We start from the raw sequence: 22742 nt of genomic DNA, 5'->3' as shown, positions 1-22742 counted from the left end.
TAAATCTGGATGAGAGCCTATGGCTCTCAGCCTCTAATCTGAATAAACACGTCTCAGAGTTAAGGACAAATGGTTGGCTATGAGCTGTTTGCTTGCTTTTACAGATGAATACAGGATGGGGATATAATTCAAATACTTTTTCATTAGGATTCCTTGGGACATCAACAATATTTTTGATGATTACTTTGTTTTGTTCCAAAAAAATAAAATCTGTCCTTTTCATTAGTCTAGCATTTTAAACCAACAATATCAGCGCTATGAAGTAGATAAGGATTTTTTTTTGCAAGGTTTTATGGTCCCCATTCACCATGTTCACAAAGACTGTTGCACTTTAAAGATAAGGCACAAGGAAAATCAACAGATGTTCATGCTAACTGAACTGCCTTCCTGCTGGTGCTTTCATTTGAAGCCAGCACTAATTGTCTCTTTGTGCATATACAAAACAGAATCTTTTCTACAATGGCTTGAACACAATGTAGATTTGCAGCATAAAACATGATGAAAATACCTGTCTGGTTCCTCACTTCTTGGCTTGCTGATTCATAGACCTCACTTGAAGGAAGGGGAGAAATTTCAAACTAGTTAACCCATTAGAGCAATAATGTAGATATTGGACCCAAGAATTTGGAATTAGGAGATTGGTTCTATGTATTTGTACTCTTAGGGTTATATTCCGCCCTTAGGCACAGCCCTAAGTAGGGTTGGTGCATAAGTTTTACCACCTCAGAAGTAGCTCTGGGAAGTGCTGTGATTGAGAGTGAGAGAGTCCTCTCTGAGGTGCAAATTCCTCCCTACTTCTCCCTTCCCCCTGGGGAGTAATTTGTTGCTAGTTTATACTCACAGGAAATTGAAACACCCTGTGAGAGCTCAGCGGCACTCTCATATGTGTTGTGTGTGCAGGGGGGAATTCTACCCATTACTTATCCCAGATGGGAAATAAGTATGCATGCCCACTAAAGGCCTGACCTGCACCTTTGAAGTCAATTGGAGTTTTGTCATTGACTTCAAAAAGCACAAAATACTCCTGTAATCAAGCCCATACTCCTGTGTGACTAGGTCCAGATAGCACACACAGTGTTGTAAGATACTGTCTGGACAGGTAGTTTAAGTCATAGTCTACTCATAAGTGATTTCAACTATAGTTTCACAGTCCATGAACCCAGTTCTGCTCTCTTAGCACTGTAAATCCAGAGTAAGTCAATAGCAGTCTTTCCATGGGACCTTGATCTGGCTCTTAAAGTCTGTGCTTAATGTATTTAAGGTTTGCTTTTTATCCATCCACATAAGTTCATTTCCTTTGCAGTGTTATTGTTGAACTGTATTGTTAGAACTTTTTCAGACTTTAGGAATAATTTTTATAAGATTCTTGTTAAAGTCTGATACCTACATCAGTTTATTTAGACATAGGGGTAACGAGGTTAGATTACTGTATATCTAAATCATTCATGCACAAGACCCCAACATTTTAGTGTAAAATAATTACAGATTTATTGTGTATCTTAATTATAACTGATTTCTATATATTTTTAGAAAATTTGATTGGTTTTACAAGTAAATATTACCATATTGATTTCTACAGTCTGTAAATTGTGTCTTCATCAATTTGGTATTCTGGTAACCTGTGTGAGTAAACTGGAGAGTTATAGATCTGATCCTCAACTGTAAGAAAATTGATTCAACGTGTCTATGCAAAGTCAGAGACATGGGAATCACGTCCTAGCTATGCACTTGGAGGTTGTTGGAAATTCCATTAGTCACTGAAGAATACAATTGACACAAACCAATTCTTGTATAATTCCACAACTATCTCATTCTCCACAAAACCCCTTTTCTATATTTCATAATAATTAATGCTGGTTGAAAAATGGAAACATTTTTTTATGTTTATGAATTTTTCCCCACAAAATTTGTCCCTTTATTTCTGTCCAAAACTTTTAAAATTCAAGACTTTTCAATCAGCTCTAGAATTGATTGAAAAACAGGATTAATTTTTGTGAAATTATTTGTGAAAAATTTGCCTGTGTTCCTGAAAGTCAGTTTTTCTGACCAGGTCTAATAATAACAACAAAAATCAAACCAAACCTCTATGCCTAGTTCTTACTTAAGGGAAGCTCTCTGGCCAATATAAGAATCTACTTGGTTTGATTCTAAGTCGATTTCAATCTTATATTCAAATATTGCTGTGATAGAATGTAGATACATTTAATGACATTATATCTAAGTTATATTCAAAGAAAAGTTAATGCAATCCTTCACTTGACATATTTACTATATTAAAAAAATGAAATGACACTTCAGTAGCTAGAATCAATCAGTTTTTGATGATTAAAGAGTAGTCATAATTACTTTTGATTTGGTGAATCCAAATTAGATCACTGCAAGTCTTTTGATATGGCTCTTCAACACATCATTGGAAAATGTTATTTGGATTAAAAGTTTGTAGCAATATTAGAAACATGAAGCAAGAGATGTTATAATTTAAATGATTTAGTGTTGATGCTACTTTCTCATACTTCAGCAAACTGAAAACAAGACTATTTAAAACAATTTTAAATTTGTTTTTACTACAAACCGAGAGTATCTTCAAATGTTATGACTCCTATACTCTGATCTTAGCTTTCTGATGCATATGCAGGGCATTTATTCACAGTGGAAAATATTTTCAAAATATTTAGTCAATTACATGTGTTTTTCATGGTCTAATGGGATCTGTGGTACTTGTTCTTCCTTTTCATTAAATGAAGAGAGAGCTGTTCCTCTGTATAAAAAATAAAAGCATCAAAAATGCTTTAAAATGTATAGAACACAAGCTATTTTATACACCTATTCTAATTATCGCTCTTCAAAAACAATGAGTAATCAGGCAAGATTACCGTCATAAAGCACTCAGTGAAAAAAATATGATGTCAAAATAATCAATGTTACTTCTTAATAACATAAAAAAATAAAAGAATTACTGTTTACCAAGAACATTGATTAGTGTTCCACAAATGACCCTTGTCAATTATTTGTAGAGCAATTTGCTTATATATATGTTTATTACAGCAGCTGTTATTAAGATAAACCTGCATCATTTCTTTTCCCCAGATGCCTAGGAAATCCAGGACCCCTGTATAGTTCCAAGGAGATGCAGGGGGCATGGCTCTAACTAGTTGAGTTTTTAGAAATGTCACCTCCAAGAAGTGCTTTTTGTTAAAAATTGGTAACAAGTCTTTTTAAGCTAATGAGGGTGGGCTGAATCCATATATGGTTGTTATCAAGCTGTATCTTGTGTATAAAGGCCTCTACAAAGGAACAAAGGAACACATGGAAATCATTGAAGTGTAAACCTTTATTTCTTCTTCATTCAGGATTAACATACTTCAGCTGAATCTTAATAAGCTGTAGAATGTAATAAAAGTGATCAAATAATATGCACATCCTTTTATAAAGCTGTTGAATTTCAGTTTCATATCTGAAAGAGGTTTTAGAAATATTTTAATATGTTATACAACCATGAAAGAGCATGTTTACATGGCTCTTATAACTTTGGTGTTAGCACTTTGAAACAAAAGTATAGCAGGAGAGTGCTCTGCTGTCAATTTAGTAGGTCTTCACTAGACCCGCTAAATCGACACCCGCTGCATCGATTGCAGCAGTGTCGATCTCCTTGGTAGTGAAGACAAGCCCTTAGACTGTCATTTGTCTATGCTAATCCCAAAGGAACAGGCGTTAACACATGTTTCAAAATCTATTGCAAATTCACAGTCCTGTCATCTTCACAGGCTGCAATTAGTGTCTGAAGAATATGTCTGCCTTCATAGTTGAGGTCTTTCCTTTGATTTCTTTCCCCACCTAATATTCCATGGAATATGTTTTGGAGATGGGTCATGACTGTGTGCATGTCCAGACTCCCCTCTTGTGTCGTAAGCCATTTGCCACAAAGTTGCACTTGTCCTAGGATCTTTGCTTTCAACAGTGCATCTTGTATGGCTTCATTAGTCAGCTTTTATGTTGCAATATTTTGCAGTGAAGTAGGTGGTTCCTCCCCAGAAAAAGACTTGAATCTTTGAAGTGTTCATAAAAAGTGCATCCTCATCTTCATTGTCATTTTTCTTTCTTCACTCGTTGTGAATAACTGAGTTATCCCCAACATGCAACATGGCTCTGGTGGTTGCTTCAATATGGGCACTTGTGTTGCAAGACTAGGCCCATCTGCTGAGGGCTGAACGAATCTCAGTGATGCCTACAAATTTACCTTTCTTTCCTATGTCACTAAGCCACTCTTGGCTCTGATCAGGGTCCACTTGGTTGAACTTCTGACATGATCTTTTGACTACAAAGTTTCCTTGCTAGAACTCCTTGAGCACTTCAGCTTGTAGCTGATGCTTTTTTGTAATTTAAAAGGCACCTGTAAGGATGCAGGGAGTAGAACTGGACTCTGCAGAGCCTGGGATAGCTGACATTCCCACAGTTGCACCAAGAGGCCATGCAGAGCCACAGCAAGGTAGCACCATGGAGAGTAGGCAGCACAGGAACTATGGCCCAAGAGACCCAAAGTGACAGTACCCTGTGGCCCTCTGAACAACCACTCTATTTAATCCTCAAGGATGCCCCAGGAAATTGTCCAGGGAGCCACACAGACTTTGGGCCTGCTGTGACTTCAGACTTCACCTTGTCTCCTGATCTCTGGTCACTGATCCCAGCCTGAATCTGACCCTGACTCTTGCCTCCTGAATCCATCCTGATATTATGTTTGATCTCTGGTCTCAGATCCCAGCCTGACTTTGACCCCAAGTCTTGCTTATTGAACCCAGATCACTGACTACAGTCCCTGATGTGTGGACCCCAGCCCAGCTATGATCACTAGACCAGCCAGACTGCTTACGCCCCAGTCCCTTGCAGTGGCTTATGTACATGAATAGCTCTTGAAATCCAGACAAATAGAAATCCTAGTGTCCTAAACAGCCCAGATTCAATAAAGGAGAATGACTTTCCAATACTGCATTAAGAAGTGGAGACCGCTGTGAAATCACTTAAGAACGGAAAAACTACAGGTATTGACAACATCCCAGCTGAACTTATGAAATTCGGAGGAGAAATAGTAATAGATGTACTCACCAAGATCTGCAACAAGATCTGGCAGACCGATGAGTGGTCCTCCACATGGATACAGTCGCTAATCATCACTGTGCCAAAGAAAGGCGACCTGCAATTGTGTCAAAATTACCAGACCATAAGCTTAATTAGCCATCTCAGCAAAGTGATGTTGAAAATCATATTGAACAGATTGAAGCCACAAGCGGAGAATATCATCACTGAAGAACAGGCTGGCTTTCATACTGGAAGATGTACCACAGAACAGATTTTCAACCTCTGTGTTCTATGTGAGAAGTATTTACAACACCAGCAGGACATCTACCACATCTTCGTTGACTTCAAGAAGGCATTTGACAGAGTATGGCACAAAGCTCTCTGGGCAACCATGAAGAAGTACAATGTTGGTTGTAAGCTTAGTCTTACCATTAACAACTGTATGCCAAGGCCAGTAGGGCAGTTCTGGTCAATGGCACAATAAGAGAGTGGTTTTGCACCACTGTTGGAGTCCGGCAAGGCTGCCTTCTTTCACCCACACTGTTCAACATCTACTTGGAGCCATAATGACTGATGCCTTAGAAGATCACATATGCACAGTCAGCACTGGGAAGCGAACAATCTCAAATCTTTGGTTTGCTGATGACATTGACAGCCTGGCAGGCAGCGAAGATGAACTTGCCAACCTTGTGAAATGATTGGATGAAACCTCCGCAAAATACGGCATGGAAATCAGTGCAGAGAAAACCAAGCTGATGACAAACAAACGTGATAGGATCAACTCACATATCACTGTCAGTGGACAAGAGCTGGAGACAGTGAAACAGTTCAAGTATTTGGGGGCAATCATCACTGAGAAGGAGCAAAGTCAGACATTCTGGCAAGAACTGCACAAACAGCAGCAGCAGTGGCAAAGCTAAAGCCAATTTGGAGGAATAAGAACATCTCCCTGGAATCCAAACTGAAACTGCTGCATGCATTGGTCATCTCTATTTTTCTGTATGAGTATGAGACATGGACCCTTACAGCAGAACGTGAACAGAAAATACAGGTAGTAGAAATGAGATACTTCTGTAAAATCCCGGACATCTCCTACTTCATCCACATCACTAATGAAGAGGTGCACAATACCTCATGGGGGAGGGATAGCTCAGTGGTTTGAGCATTGGCCTGCTAAACCCAGCGTTGTGAGTTCAATCCTTGAGGGGGCCACTTAGGCATCTGGGGCAAAATCAGTACTTGGTCCTGCTAGTGAAAGCAGGGGGCTAGACTCGATGACCTTTCAAGGTCCCTTCCAGTTCTAGGAGATAGGATATCTCCATTAATTTATTTAACATCATCACTCAACATGCTGGGTCATATGAAGACCTCCTGACAACCGTGAATAAGTACAAGCTGAAGTGATACGGCCATTTAACAAGATCATCTGGCCTATCCAAGATCATCCTCCAAGGGACAGTACAAACAAAGAGAAGAAGAGGTAGACAGAAGAAGAGATGGACTGACAACATAAAAGAGTGGACAGGAATGGACTTTGCGGAGATTCAAGCACTGATACACAATCGTGTGGGTGGAGGTGGAGGGGTGGAGACAATTGGTTGATTGCTCATCAGTGATGGTGTCCCAACGTCCAGTGCGGTTATGGGTGTGATGATGATGATGATCTCCTGAAAAGTACAGTATAGAATCTTGCTTTCAGTGTCCAGAAAAGAAAGTGGGGCATCTAACAATGCAGGCTATAAAGAGAATCTCAGATTCATCCTTCCAGATGAATGCCCAGAAAGAAGCCAATAAACCAAGTAACCTGGTTATCTCAGACAGGGGATCATAGTAACCAATCACTACTAAGCAACACAAACAGGACTTTTGATTAGTGAGAAAACATCTGGCCCTCTGTTATAAATATAATCATTATTTAACAGAAGAGCACTGGTTCCTCACTATTCAGATTATTCTCAGCAACTGCCTTGAATGCACTAAACTTTATGAAAAATACTAATAGGATTAAGCCCCCCCGCATGCCTTCTCCCCAGTGTGTCACCAAACAATCCCATTTCTGGATTTAGATAAGTACAGCTGGGCAGTGCCCAGGTCCCTTCGGACATTACCGTGCTTCTTGGGCTTTGTGAATTCTTACCACCATTCCAGACTTCTCAGGGCAAATAGCCCCTGCCACAGTGCCTAGTATGTGGCTCACAACTGAGAGTGCCAATCTTATGTCAGAGTGTCAGAAAACTCTGTAGATACCCCAAACTAGTGGTATACTCTATAATTAGATCTCACCAAGCCAGTAACAAGTGTGCACTCCTGGAGTACAATCTTAGCCTTACCATGGAGTCACAGATAGTCCCCTTAGGCTCTCCCGCTCATCTTGCCACTCAGGCAAACTGGACTTTATGATGAAAGGTTATTAAAACCAAAATTCACCACACATTAGATTTTTCCAACCACAAAGAATCGGTCACTCATACCAGGTCAGTGGATGCTCCAAATCTCACACCAAAAACAACACTGATAGCTAATTTATTTAGTAAACTAAATATTTATTAGCTTAAAAAAATTAGAATTATTGAGAAGTTAAAGCAGGTAAAATACATAACAGGTGAGTCAAAGTTTGTAAGTCCAAAGGATAGCAGTGATGTGGTATCTGCTAGTTTCCCATGGGTCTCTCAGGGTTGCCCAAAATGGTTTTAGGGACCTGTCTTGTATCTGGAACACCCCCTGACAGCAGCCACGTAGATCAGAGATGCAGAATAGCTCCCATGGTTCTTTCTTAGAGTTGAAAACAGTCTGGAAAGTGCTTCCAGCACTGCATGGGTCCGTAGATTCCCAACTGTTGTACACACAACAACCCACACTTTGAATTCAACATGTTCCTTCATTTAAATTTCTAAGGCTCCAATCTCCAATGGGTAAACATATTGTAAACACAATGTGATAGCCAGAAACAATTCTTCATTATTTTTCATGCAGCTTTACACATCAAGTAAATTCACATTTAAACACTAACACATATTTCACTCTGAGGCTAATTAAGTACAGTATACAGGCAGACGAAAGCAATACAATCAACATCTCGCTTGATTTCTATCAGCAAAAGTGAACTGACCTGGATACGTATTGACACATAGATTAACCTTTTGTGGGCCCGGAGCCAAACATATTTGTGGGCCCCCATGGGGGCAATGGAGTATGGCGCAGGGAGATCAGTCCCCAGAATGAGGGGCTGGCCAGGGGCATGGTATGGCAGGGGTGGCCCCGCTCTGCCTTGCCCAGTGCAAGGGCACTGTTTACAAACCAGCAGTTGTCATATGCAGAGTGGCCCGCCCGGCCCTGTGCTGCCAGCATGCCCCTTTCCATCGGGGGCTGGCCCATGCCATGCCACACAGCCCCCCTGCCCAACATCCCCCCGACACCCTATGGCCAGAGCCCCCCCAGTATGCCCCACAAATGTACAGCGCCCTGCACAACACCACCCCGCCCATAGCCCCACCACAACTTCCCAGCATCCTCCACAGAACCTGCACTCCCTAGTGCCCCAACACACACATCTTCCCCACCCCCTCACAGCCCAGCACCCCCCCAGAGACCCACTCCCGGCTGCACTCACTGGCCCTGCTGGGAGGCGACTGTGTCTGCTGGGCTGAACTGGCAGAGCAGCCAGGGCAGGCCCCGTTGCCAGGAATTGCTCCGGCCCTCGGGAGTGGCGCGATCATCCAGGCGGGCTCCCTCAGGACCTACTTTACTGGAGGGGCCCAACCAAGCCCCCCACTCTGCCCGCCCCCCAACTGGCTGAGACTGGCCAGGCTTCTGCACCAGTCCCAGGCGGCTCAGCTCCAGGGGTGGTGGGAAGCAGAGACTGCCTGGAGCGAGAGGTGGACTGGGGTCCGGCCAGGGGGAAGAGAGGAGCAGGGGAGTGGGGCCAGGGGGAGGAGAGGAGCCCTTAGCCGGCTGGCGGGCAGGCCGAGAGGAGCAAGTGGTGGGCGGGGGGAACCAGCGGGGTCTTGGGGCGCAGTGCAAGCGGAGCAGGCCGGGGCCCCTTCTGAGCATGGGCCTGGCCCCATGGAGCCACTGGCACCACTGTAAACCCGGCACTGGCACACTGAACTCTTCTTTGATATTCATACACGAGTGAATTGCCCTTTTGTTGTGACCTGATCTAGCTGCATTACAGAGCTGGTAACCTGTTAAGATAATGTCACAGCTCCCATGACCAACCTCGTCCGCCAGGCCACCAGATTTGTTTGGACACCTGAAGCTCACGATGCTTTAAAACAGCTCAAGGCTGCTTTCACCACTGCTCCCATTCTAGTACAGCTGGATCCGGCCCAAGCATTCACAGTGGAAGCTGATGCCTCCAATGTAGCCATTGAGGCCATACTCTCTCAGAGGCATGGACTATAGCAAGTGTTGCACCCCTGTGCCTACTACTCCTGAGCACTCACCCCTGCCAAATGGAATTATGAGACATTAGATAAGGAACTACTCACAATCAGCCTTCAAGGAGTGGCACCATCACCTTGAGGGAACCTCACATCCAGTACAAGTCTTTTCTGACCATAAGAACCATGAATATCTGCATAAGGCTTGAGTCTTGAACCAAAGACAGCTCAGGTGGGCATTATTTTTCTCTCAGCTTGATTTTGTCATCCCCTATAGTCCAGGAACCAGGAATGGGAGAGCCAACACCTGATCCTGAAAGGGGGAATACTACCAAGGGGGCAAGAAGCCTAACCAAGAACCACACTGTCTCCTAAAACCTCACAGATTCCTTCTACACCAAGACCTGCCTGATCCAATCCAGTCTGCTTCGTGGGATGATCAGTTAGCTCAGGAGGTGATGGAACAGCCTGAGCAAATAAAAGCCAGAACCAAAATGCAATGCTCCACACAGGATGGGATCAATTATCTTAATGAGCACATATACATGCCACCGGGGTGCCCCCCCACCCCTTAGCTAGAAGTGCTCCATCTCTGTGATGATATTATGTTGGCAAGCCACATTGGCCGCCTTAAGACTTTATGCTTGGTTTTCAATTTCTTCTGGTGGCCCCATCTGAGAGCCAAAGTCCAGGATTATGTTGATTCTTGTGACCTGTGCGGGCATACCAAGACACTAAACCCCTCACACCACCCTAGTATTCCTGGAGACCCCGCCTAGACCCTGGGCCTCAATCACACTGGATTTAATAGTGGAACTCCCTGACCCTGATGGCCACCCAGTGGTCTTGATTGCTGTAGACCAGCTCACCAAAATGGCACACTTAATCCCCTGTAACAGCCTGCCCTCTACTGAAACAATGGCTTGACTCCTAATAGTTCGTGTGATTTGTCTTCATGGGCTTCTGGAGCATACCACCTTGAACTGAGGCCTGCAGTTTGTCTCACACTCTTGGTGTGAAGCACTCCAGCTAATGGATGTTTGCACTTTTACTTTTTCCACATATCACCCCTAGACAGATGAGCAGATGGAGAGGATGAACCAAGTATTAGAGCAATATCTACAGTGCTTTGTCAACTACCATCAAGATAGCTGATTCTCCCTTCTTCCTTATGCTGAGTTCTCATACAACAATACCAACTATGCCTCCACAGGGCAGAGTCCCTTCTTTGCAAATTATGGGTTCCATCCTCGCTTCTGCCTGGCCTTGCCAGCAGCATCCCTCAACCCAGCAGCCACTGACTGGCTCCAATGAATACACCATATCCAGGAGGAGCTTAAGGACCACCTCAAAGATGAAAAAAAGGGACTATAAGTATGACACAGAATGTCAGTGCCAGGAAGGCCCAGCTCTCATGGTGGGTCAAAAGGCCTCTCTTGCCACAAAACACCTCTGTATGAATAGGCTGCCACTCTAGCTAGACCACCAGTTCCTCAGACCCTTCTGGATTTTTCAGCAAATCAACCCTCTCACCTTCAAATTGCAGCTCCCTAGATCCCTTAAGGTACATTCTGTTTTCCATGTACCCCTCCTGCAGGCTTACACAGATGACCCCTTTCCCGATTGATCCCAATAGCCAGCCCAGGTCCAAGAGCATGCTATCTTCCACTCTAAACTGCAGAGGGGGAGACTGTACAACCTAATCAGTTGTGAGGGCTATGGTCCTGAAGAATTCTCCTGGGGACCCACTGCCCCTGTCCATATCCCTGAGCTCGTTAAAAGGTTTCACCAAGATCACCTGGATAAACCAGGTCTGACACCCACCTAGAGGAAGGGCACCCTGAAGGTGTGTGGGGTGGTAAGGATGCAGGCACTAGAACCTGGCTATGCAGAGGCTGGGACAGCTGATGTTCAAATAGGTAGGGTGCCGCAAGAAGTACTGCCCAATGGACCCAGTATCCTGCGGCCCTCTGAATGACCAACCACCCTATTTAACCCTGTAGGGTGCCCCAGGAAGTTGTCTATGTATCTGCATTGACTTCAGGCCTGCTGCAACTCTAGATCTCTCCTGATCTCCTATCCCAGTCTGACTCTGACCCTGACTCTTGCCTTCTGACTCCACCCTGGTATTACTTCTAATCTCCAGTTTTGATCTCTGGCCTCACTTTGACTCCGACTCTTGCTTATTGAACCTGGCTCACTGACTACCTGACTTGTGGACCTCAGGCCAGCTGTGATCACTAGGCCAGACTGCCTATGATCTAGTCCTTTACAGCACGCCACCTTGCATAGTTTGTGTGGTCATATCTCATGAAGAATGGCAGCATAGATTTGAAGGTGGAAAGATGCAGCTCCCAATTTCCTTCCCTCTGGGCGTTGTTGACTGAGAGCAGTAGGGCCACCATTTCCATGTACAGCCACCAAAGCCTGAAGTTCATACTACCTGCACTTTTGCTTGTCACAAACATGGAGGTGAGATTTTGAAATCTTTGTGAATTATAAACTGTCATGAGTTTGCCATATGACTATGACTGACTTTGATGATATCCTCTTTGAATTCTTGATCATGCACTGCTATAAAGTCCAAGAGTTGTGGAAGAAGCAGGAACCACAGTGGTGAAATATCAGTTTATGGGCCTGCATTGCCCTGGTATATGACTTGCCATTCATAGCTTGTTCTGTCCAATCCAGGCATCTGCTAGCCCTGAAGCCTGTGTTTGTTGTCCTATAAGTTTTTGAAAGTTCATTGAGACATGGATGTATCCTATTTATGGAACAAACCAATCTGTACTCTGGTGTGGGGCCCATTTTAGTTCCACCTGTTTACAGTATAGAACTTCATCAACAGTTAGAATCACATACTGCTGCCCAAGCACTAATGAAATATGTTTGCATCTCCATACAACAGTACTGAGGGTGTATAGATCATGAGCAGGAGCTTGACTGACTGACAAGTATCCAATGGTAATTATTTCTGGTTCTGTTATCAAGTGCAATTGGCTGAAATGTGTCCATCCACATCTTATATTCTCATTTTGAAATTTAATGGTAAAGGCCATATCAGAAGCTCTTGCCTTCCCTGCAAAAGTGAAGTTTTCTTCAGATTCAGCAAACCACTCTTTGCAAACACGGTCCTTGAATATTGGTTTAGCTTTACCATTTCTTACATGGCTGGTAGGATTGTGTTGAATGCATTAGGGACACTGAGTGTGCTGTTGTTTGATTCAAAAATCAGATCAGAGGCAGGGCTAAGCAGCAGCTTGGGTTGAATGGAATGTAATTTTGCCTTTCAAAGAAGCATCATTTATGTCAATATTGTCAGCTGAACAAACTTTCTGGGAACCAGGTTGGGAGGAATAACGGTACCATTCTCAGAATCCATCGTCTGCAGTTTTCTCTGTGAGAGGTGTGTCCACCTTTAGGATTGCTTCCTAATTAATGCAGTGGTCAGCCTGATGAAAATTTGAAAAGTAGTTCTGACCAGACATGCCAAACCTGTGAAAAAAATGCAGAAATTGGGCTTGTTTTTGGCTTAATTGGCTTGTGAGTTGCTTGTTGGCTAGTTTTTGACTTGTAGCTTGTTGCTTGTTCGGCTTGTAACTTGTTGCTTGTTGTAGCTTGTTGCTTCTTCTTTTTTTTTTTTTTAAATCAGCTCCCGGAAAGTGGGGGGAAGGAGTCAGGGGTGCACAGCGGGCCCACCACAGTCCCAGACTGCATGCCGGGGAATCTAGTCACATAGAGTGTTGTGGTTCTTAGGAATTGGCTTGTTTTGGCCTTGTTTTGAAATGGGATTAGCCTAATTTTTGGCTTATTGTGAAAGTTGGGGTGCTTATTTACCGTGTGAAAGTTGACAGCTGTGGTTTTGACCTTGTTGCCTGATGTGCTTTGGTGTCCATTTTTTTCCCACCACTCACACCACATACAATAACTTGACCTAAACTTAGCACCTTGAATTTCACTGATTCGTGGTTCTCAAGGTTCTCTTAATCTACATTGCCCTCAGGAAGAGATTGGTCTTCATACAGCAGGAGGAGGAACATATATAAGCTATCTGGAATGCAAGCAGCTGCATTATCCTCATTGACATAGAGACCTTTGTGGGAAGGATGTGACAAAATAGCTCCCCAAATTTTCAATACAACATGTACCAGTGACAGAAATATGACTTCCTGGGGATGATAAATGGGGCTAGAATCTCATCATCTTGGCAGGAATCTGGCACTTGTGAGATAGGTACATATTTATACTTGGCTGGAACTAAGAGTGCTTGTCTCTCAGCAGGAGTCTGATCAAGCAATGAAATACATGGAAATAAATCCCCAATATGAGCCTGGAGTTTTTCCTTGAATATTGGTCTATGACTGATGCAGGATTATGGAATTTCAATGCCAGTTTTGAGTGCAAGATTGCAGTAATGAAGTCAAACCTTAGATAGGCCCAAAACTTGGCCTGGATTGGCTGCATGCCGAATCTCATGTTGAAGCCAAAGCGTTGCTGGGTAAGAAATTTTGGTGCCCTCACTCTTTTTTTCATCACAGTCCTCATAAACGGGATGCAACAAGTCAGGTGGTCCTCGACTTGAGCAGCTATGAGATCATTTATTCCAGCTAAACAAATGCTCATTTTGCAGTCAAAGGCAGCTGCCTTCATTATCTGTTCAATCAACTTTAATATAGTTACAGAGATGAGTCTCTGTTTAGGGTGCACTTCTTGACAAAACATGCAGAATCTCCAATTCATAGTTTTCATAGAAGTAGACTGTCTTGTATTATGAACCCTGATGTGTTTATTGGGATCATCAGCTGCACATGCTCTAGGTTTCTGTAACCTCTGTATTTGCCTTTGTCAGTGTACTGGATGCCACAGTTTCGGTGCCATATGACTGATACTGTCCGTTCTGAATTAAAGATGGACTCGATTCTGCCAATGGCCTCTCTATATTTGACATCTTGTAGTTTCTTTCTAATGGTGGTTACCTCCTTATTCTATGTAATCCTTGTGCATGAAGCAGGTGAACACCTTCTTTACTTGATTCTTGGCCAATAATGCAGAGACAGTAGGAAATTGGTGTGGATCTCTTGAGGAATACTTTCGGTTCCATGATACACAGGGCCAGCTCCAGGGATTTGGCCACCCCAAGCAGCCAAAAAAAAAAAAAAAAAGCCGCGATCGCGATCTGCGGTGGCAATTCAGTGGAAGGTCCTTCGCTCCGAGCCAGAGTGAGGGACCGTCTGCCAAATTGCCGCCGAATAGCTGGACGTGCCGCCCCTCTCCGGAGTGGCCGCCCCAAGCACCTGCTTGACAAGCTGGTGCCTGGAGCCGGCCCTGATGATACACCTGTAACTGTAAGCCAATTATAGTGTCACAAACCGCCACCTTATCTAACTACTGTTGCTCTCTCTATTTGTAAAAAATACTATCACCACAACTTCTATGTTAAATCTAATCTAACTACAACATATTATGCACTATAAAATAAATATTAAGCATGCAAGAAAATGATTTGACATATTGCAGCAAAAATAGTTATTATGATTAACTTATTTTGAATATTACAATATATGGATGACTAAACAAAATAAAAAGTTGAATATTAGGGTGCAGTATATGTTAATGCCATGATGTGGGTCTTCTTATTTCTGTTTTAAATGGACTGAAAAGGAATTATGCTAAACAGCTGGATTTTGCTGACAAGTTCATGCATATGCTATTGGTATATCAAACATTTCTGGTGACTTTTGGCAGCCATATTTATTAGCAAGTTTGATTATCTAAATGTCAAAATTCAGGTTGGTCACAACCATTTCTGAAGTCAGCAGTTTCAAACTATGTTGTGACCAACATTTAACAAAAAATGCCTCTAGGCCCTTTATAAAGGATTGATTCTGAGATATCCATCTAGTCTATATAATTCATTGAACCTCCACAATAAAATGCAGAGATATGCAACTCCAGGAGTCTGCAATTGCAAATGGGGGCAAACATGGCTGTGTCCCACCATTTGAATAGAGAGGTGACAGGCAGCCAAGATGATCCCAGACAAGGGCGTGCACAAGGGGGGGCAAGCAGGGGCAGAATCCCCACAAAGAATCGGCATGGGCATAGAACTCCTCTGGCCCTGGGGCTGGCATAGGGGCATAGAACTCTTCCAGCCCCTGGGCCAGGGCGGGGAGCGTGAACTCCTCCAGCCCAGAGGTGGGGATAGCAAGCTCCTCAGATCCTGGGACCATGGTGGGAGATGACAGCTCCTCTAGCCCTGGGGCTGCAGGGGGGCACAGATCTCCTCCAACCCCAGGGCTATGGTAGGAGCTGACAGGCCACAGCAGGGGCACAGAACATACCCCTCCAAAAGTGGTGAAATTTTAATTCCTCCACATGCTTCTGACCCCAGAGCAGTAGAGGCTACACAGGTAAACAGACAGGTTGGTTCTGATGTGAAACAATGCAATGTGGGATAGATATTGGAGGACTATCAAATCACTGTGAAATAAGATGCATCCACATGAACCTTACTCGACACAAACTCATTCCACAACTGATTTAATCCACTTTCAAAGTGGATTATCCAATTCACCAATAACTGGACAGTTAATTCTCAAGAATTAAGAGCTTTTGATATGGCCTCAATCATTAAATGTCACATGTGGATGCAGGTCATTTTAATTTGAAAAATACAAAAGATATTGTGAGGGGAAAAAAATTCCCCATGTAAACAAACCTTAAGTTGCTTGAATCACATGCAAACAAAACACAACATTGACAGTCTAATTCTTCATGTCCACTTTGTACAAAACTCCCTAGTCATAGAGGAGCTATTTTAGAGGGGGGAAACAGTTATTTCAACAGTGATCCTGTTACAGAAATTACAACATGGATGTAAGTAAAGTGCCCAGTAAACCATTTTATGGATGCATAGGGTCTCTTTGACTTTATTTATCAATAATATTCATGCCCATCCAATATTTGTTGGTATTAATTCAGCATTGCAGCTAATTGGGCATAAAAGAGCATGCTGAGTTTTGATTATTTAATAGTTTTGCAACAGCCCTGTGAAGTAGATGCTGTTATACCAATTTGAAAGATTGGCAAACTGGAGGACAGGGAGCTAAAAGAGTTGACTGAGGCCACCTAGCAAAGTGATAAATTGAGTAATAGAACCAAAGAGATAAACATATTTAAAAAATGGGGGTCTAAGGAAGGACCAGAAGTGAAAATTCACAAGCTGCATTAAAGGGTAGACATCAATAGGATAGTACACATTTGAGGAGGTACATATCCCCCTTATTCCTTAAAATGGTTGTGACTATGGATAAAACACAGAGATCTTGGTCATCAGTCTCCTCCCTGAACCACTAAACCACACCATAAATCCACAAATTTTGTATCAAATTACAGCCTCATAGTCTTGGGAGAAGACTGTTTGTTTCCTTTTGGATTTGACCAGTCAACATGCACTCCAATGCACTTCAAAAGTATTTTCTGTGTCATTGCTTGCCCCGAGTTTATGATGGATAGCAGGACTTAACAGTGGCTGCTTCTCAAGCCAAGCAACACTTTATACCACAGTTCATTGAGAAGGTCCCATGTAGGATCAAGAAAGGCAATTTCTGTTTCAGGCAGTCTCTAACTATAAGTAAACAAAGGGTAAATCTAGAATGCATTCCATACTATTCAATTATTATTCTGCATAGTGGAGGCTGGTGATGATGACCTACAGAATTGTTGCGGAGTCTTTGAGTTTAGTGCTTGCTTCAGACCTGAAGTTGAGATGTATTCTCAAGTTCCTCAGTAGTATTGATTTATAGCCTTTGAGACTTCTCCTTGAAGCACAGAGGTTACCTCAAGAACAGCGGCAGATTGGGAATGAAATCATGGCTCCACTGAAGTCAATGGGAATTTTGTCATTGACTTCAGTGGTGCCCTGGATGCTCAACATGATCTAATGCCAATATACAGTGCCATACTAGACTATATGTTGGATCCATCCCATTACCACTATTAATCCAAACCCATGACACAATTGTAAGTATTAAGTTCCATTGCTGGTAAGAATTGAACAAATACAATATTCAAAAGCGGGTAAAACATTAACATTAATTCAGCTTGGCTCCACGTACACACATAATTTTCCTTGAAGAGCTTTGCCACATGCTTTTAGATGAAAAATCTTGTTGCCTTTTATTTATCCCTTTGACAATGAATTGTTTCCCAGATTTACAGTATATGTGCGATAAGACCTTTATTATGCTTAAATTGTATACTGCACTGTTGTTTGATTTCTATATATTTTGCCTAAAAGGTCATGAAAATGATTGACATTAATTTAGTTTTAATTGGGCCAAAGTTAATTAAGCACATTGCAATGGGAAATGTTAGATTTTAATTTAGTGATTTAATTTTGTAAAATCCCTTGGAAATATACTATCCTGATGGGAAATCTATAAAACTTTCTGGTGTAAAAGAATGCAATTAAGTAAATTACCAACCTTATGTTCTGAAGTAGTGATTTTCTTGCTTTACTATAGACCTTAGAATGATGGCCATAATCAACATGATGCTGTCACTCACAGCCATCTTTTTTCATTTTTTTTTTTTAAACAGAGGATTTGTTCATTTCTTCTTCATGTACTAAATTGTCACTTTAGAACAGTCTGCCTAAACTTGTATGCTTATTTGCCTAAACGTATTTAAAATGATCCTTTGGGTGGTTTATAATCAATCATATTACATAATGTTATTTATTCATTGTTGTCATAAGGATTAGTTTATCATTGATTCGATCTTTTAAAACAGTTTCTGGAGAATTTCAGGTACAACTCAGTGTGAAGAAGCGCCAGAATCTGGTCCTCTGAAAGGATGTTGGTGCTCCCTATTGTGCTTTATTGGCCATCCCTTACAACACTACATTGTATTTCTCTATGGGGAAACTCTATTTTTAACTTATCCAAGATTATTCTTAGAAAATTCTGATATGACACAGATTCTTTGTTTCTCATTCAATGTCCCCCACGCTAGAATAATCCAACATTTCACTCTAGTGAACTTCAGTCAACTTTGGAAATGATTTATTCTTTTGCATAGAGACTGTCCGGTTTGGCCAATGTACATGGCAGAGTGGCATTGCTGGCACATGATGGCATATATCACATTGGTAGATGTGCAGGTGAATAAATGGACACAAATCTGACATCAGGAATCATAACATTCAAAAACCAGTAGGAGAACACTTCAATATCTCTGGTCACTCAATAACAGACCTCAAAGTAGCAATTCTTCAACAAAAAAACTTCAAAAACAGACTCCAACGTGAAGCTGCAGAACTGGAATTAATTTGCAAACTGGATACCATCAGATTAGGCCCGAATAAAGACTGGGAGTGGTTGGGTCATTACAAAACCTAAACTTAATTTCCCCAATACTAATTTCTCCCTACTGTTACTCACACCTTCTTGTCAACTGTCTGTAATGGGCCACTCTCTTACCACTTCAAAAGTTATTTTTCCTCCCTTGGTATCCTGCTGTTAATTGATTTATCTCGTTAGACTGACCTCACACTTGGTAAAGCAACCCCCATCCTTTCATGTATTTATACCTCCTCCTGTATTTTTCACTTCATATATCTAATGAAGTGGGTTCTAGCCCATGAAAGCTTATGCCTAAATAAATTTGTTAGTCTCTAAGGTGCCACAAGGACTCCTCATTTTTTTTTGTTTTTGCTGATACAGACTGTAGCGGGGTGATTACCCCGCTCCGGCCCTGAAGGGGTTAAAATCAGCCCTGGAGAGGGCTGTGGCTGAGAAAGGCTGATTGGGGGAAGCAGCCACAGGTGGGGCCATGCCCCAATCAGACCACAGCTGGCCCTATAAGAGGGCTGAGGGCCAGAGGCTGTAGAAGAGACATTCTCTGTAGCTTACTAGAGAGAGAAGGACCTGGCTGCCTGGGAAGCTGAGGAGGGTACCTAGGGTGGAGCAGTGCTGGGGAAGGGCAGAGGGAGCTGGGGAGCTCCAGCCTAGCAAAGCCCCAGGATGCAGGCCAAGCTAAGGGCCCACAAATAGGTACTAGGGCTCCAGAGGAGCAGCCCAGAGATAGGCAAAGGCAGCTGGTCCAACCCCCCTTGCTGATGATGAGTGGTTTACAGACTGCAGCTTGCCAACAGGAAGCGGGGGCTAGATGATGACTGGCAGTAGCCACTAAGGGAAGGTGGGTTTAGAGGGTTGGGGGTTCCCCTGGGAGGGGAGACCCAGAGCAAAGGGGTACTGTGGTGGGCAGAACCCCTGGGCAAAGGGCACTGGGGTCTGGGAGGGACACTGGGCCAATGGCAGGGGAGACACCGCCCTGCAGAGGGCACTCCGGGCTGGAAAGAGCTAATTCCCGAGACGACCAGCAGGAGGCGCTGCACCGGTGAGTCGTCGCCCCACCAAACGTGGTAGAGAATGTGGGCAACTGTGGTCTGCCGCTGATACAAGGGGCAGGGCAAGGACTGTGGGACTATTGCCCAGATCAGAGACTTGGAGACAGAAAGATGAACTGGTACTGGAGGGCCTGTGTGGCCCGGCTTGCCGAGCAGCAAGCAGAACTGTTGCAGCTGCTGCGGGGGAGGGCACATGGACCTCACAAGGGGCTGGAGACTGGTGCCAGGACCTAAAAGTTGTTTTGCCTGTGGGTGACGGACACTCCCAATGGGAGTGTCCCTACCGGGTTGGGGTATGGAGACCCCACCTGGACAGGAAAGGAACTGAGGAAGCGCCTGTAGGGACCCAGAGCACATGAAGAGGACCTGTAAGGTACCAGGGCACATGAAGAGGGAGTGCCCTCAGGGGACTCGCAGGGCCCAGGCTAGGCCCTACCCCAGAGAATGGGGAACTGGGAGAGCGCCCCCTGTGAAGGCAACAGGGGGGCTCCAAACTGGTTGGGCCTGGGGGGAGCCTGGACGCCGGAAGAGGGAGTACCCCTACGGAACTCTCAGGGCCCGGGCTAGCCCTGAGGGAAGGGCTGAGCCTGAAGACAAGGAGAAGGCCGTGGCCAAGGGAAGGTACAAGAGGTGCTTCCAGTGCCACAATGAGGGCCATCTAAAGAGGCGCTGTCCCCTAAGAGGAAAAAGGGGGAGCGCCGACCAAGAGGCCCAGTTTCAGCCTGCCCAGGCTAGAAGGACAGGGAAAGCTGGAGCTCCAAACAGGGACCAGTCGGGGGCAGAGAGGTCCCAGACAAACCTGGGAACCCACACGGGAGCCGGGAGGGCTATGGTGGGAATCCAAATGGGGAGGGGAACCCATGCAGGAGCTCAGCGGGCTACGGTGGGGACCCAAACAATGAAAGGGGGAAGCAGGTGGCTCCATATAGTGGAGAGCCTGTGGCAGGAGAGGGATTCCCTGCGGGCCCAGCTGCAAGGGAAGTTGTCACCCCGCCACACAGACTAACACGGCTACCACTGAAATATTTTCTATGTTACTCTTCCCTTAAAGTGAATGAAACAGAAAATAAAGCTTCACTCTATCAATGGAAGAATGATCAAATATGTAGCTCAGTATTTGTCAAGGCTGCTTCCCCACTCTGAACTTTAGGGTACAAATGTGGGGGCCTGCATGAAAACTTCTAAGCTTAACTACCAGCTTAGATCTGGTCCGCTGTCACCACTCCCAAAGCTAATTCCCTTCCCTGGGTAGCCTTGAGAGACTCTTCACCAATTCCCTGGTGAATACAGATCCAAACCCCTTGGATCTTAAAACAAGGAGAAATTAACCATCCCCCCTCCTTCCTCCCACCAACTCCTGGTGGATCAAGATCCAAAGCCTTGGATCTAAAAAAAAGGAAAAATCAATCAGGTTCTTAAAAAGAAGGCTTTTAATTAAAGAAAAAGATAAAAATCATCTCTGTAAAATCAGGATGGAAAATAACTTTACAGGGTAATCAAACTTAAAGAGCTCAGAGGACCCCCCTCTAGCCTTAGGTTCAAAGTACAGCAAACAGAGATAAACACTCTAGCAAAAGGTACATTTACAAGTTGAGAAAACAAAGATAAACTAACACGCTTTGCCTGGCTGTTTACTTACAAGTTTGAAATATGAGAGACTTGTTCAGAAAGATTTGGAGAACCTGGATTGATGTCTGGTCCCCCTCAGTCCCAAGGGCGAACAACCCCCAAAACAAAGAGCACCAACAAAAGCCTCCCCCGCCCCCAAGATTTGAAAGTATCTTGTCCCCTTATTGGTCCTTTGGGTCAGATGTCAGTCAGGTTACCTGAGCTTCTTAACCCTTTACAGGTAAAAGGATTTTGGAGTCTCTGGCCAGGAGGGATTTTATAGTACTGTACACAGGAGAGCTGTTACCCTTCCCTTTATAGTTATGACAGTGTTACTTTAACTTTATCTACACCTTCTGTCCACACCATGCGTAATTTCAAAAAGATGGATTTGCAAAATCTCACTCAACTAAATTCTCTCATTCTTCTGAATTGGTGTTGCCAGCTTTGTGTCCACATGTTGTCTGATCTTACAAAGCAATTTTTCTTCTTTGTTGTCGCTAATGATAATAACATGCTTCCCTCAAAGTCTCTGGACACCACTGAAGGAAGAAAAATGGTGAGCAAAGCCTGTTGAGATACATGTCAACAGGGAAGGGGAAGGAGGTAGCTTCAATAACCAGTCCAGGAGTCACTCCAGGGAAGTCAGTTCTCTCAACATCTAGCACAGCACTTCAGAAAGGAGTTGCAATCATGCTATCACAATGTGTCAGCAGCTCAGCATTGCTCACATCTAGTTCACACCACATGTTCACCTCAAAGCAAACATTTGCAAGACTTTTGATTAAAGTGTTACTGTTCTCTTTTTGATCCACAAATCATAATAAAAAATGCTAGGGAAACAGGCACCATAATAAAAACTGGTCTGCGTTATGGAGGATTTGTAATCTTTCCGCTGCTGTCCGAGCAAAAAATTCTCTCTACTTCCAAGAATCACTCAACTGTTATCAGAACAGGCTTATACTTAAAGCAAATTCTGTAACTTGTGAAACATTGTAAACCATGAGAGGTTTATAATCACTAGGTCAAGGGGCCATGTCAAAGATATGGAAATATGGGACTGTTAAATCCTTCAAATCTGTTGGAAAATCTCCAACAAGCAATGCATTTTATGTTCTACCCTATCCTGGCATTTTCTCCCTGTGTGTTGTGATTGACTTTTGGCATGACGTATCTTATTTTTTTCTAGTTGATATACATTTGTTGGAGGACATTCAAAAGCCAAAGCAAGACACAAAAATGGTGAGAGAAATTTTGGAAATATTGAG

Source organism: Terrapene carolina, unplaced genomic scaffold, assembly GCF_002925995.2.
Source record: "Terrapene carolina triunguis isolate 2854851 unplaced genomic scaffold, T_m_triunguis-2.0 Scaffold68, whole genome shotgun sequence".
NCBI lineage: Eukaryota > Metazoa > Chordata > Testudines > Emydidae > Terrapene > Terrapene triunguis.
This window is presented reverse-complemented; position numbering follows the sequence as displayed.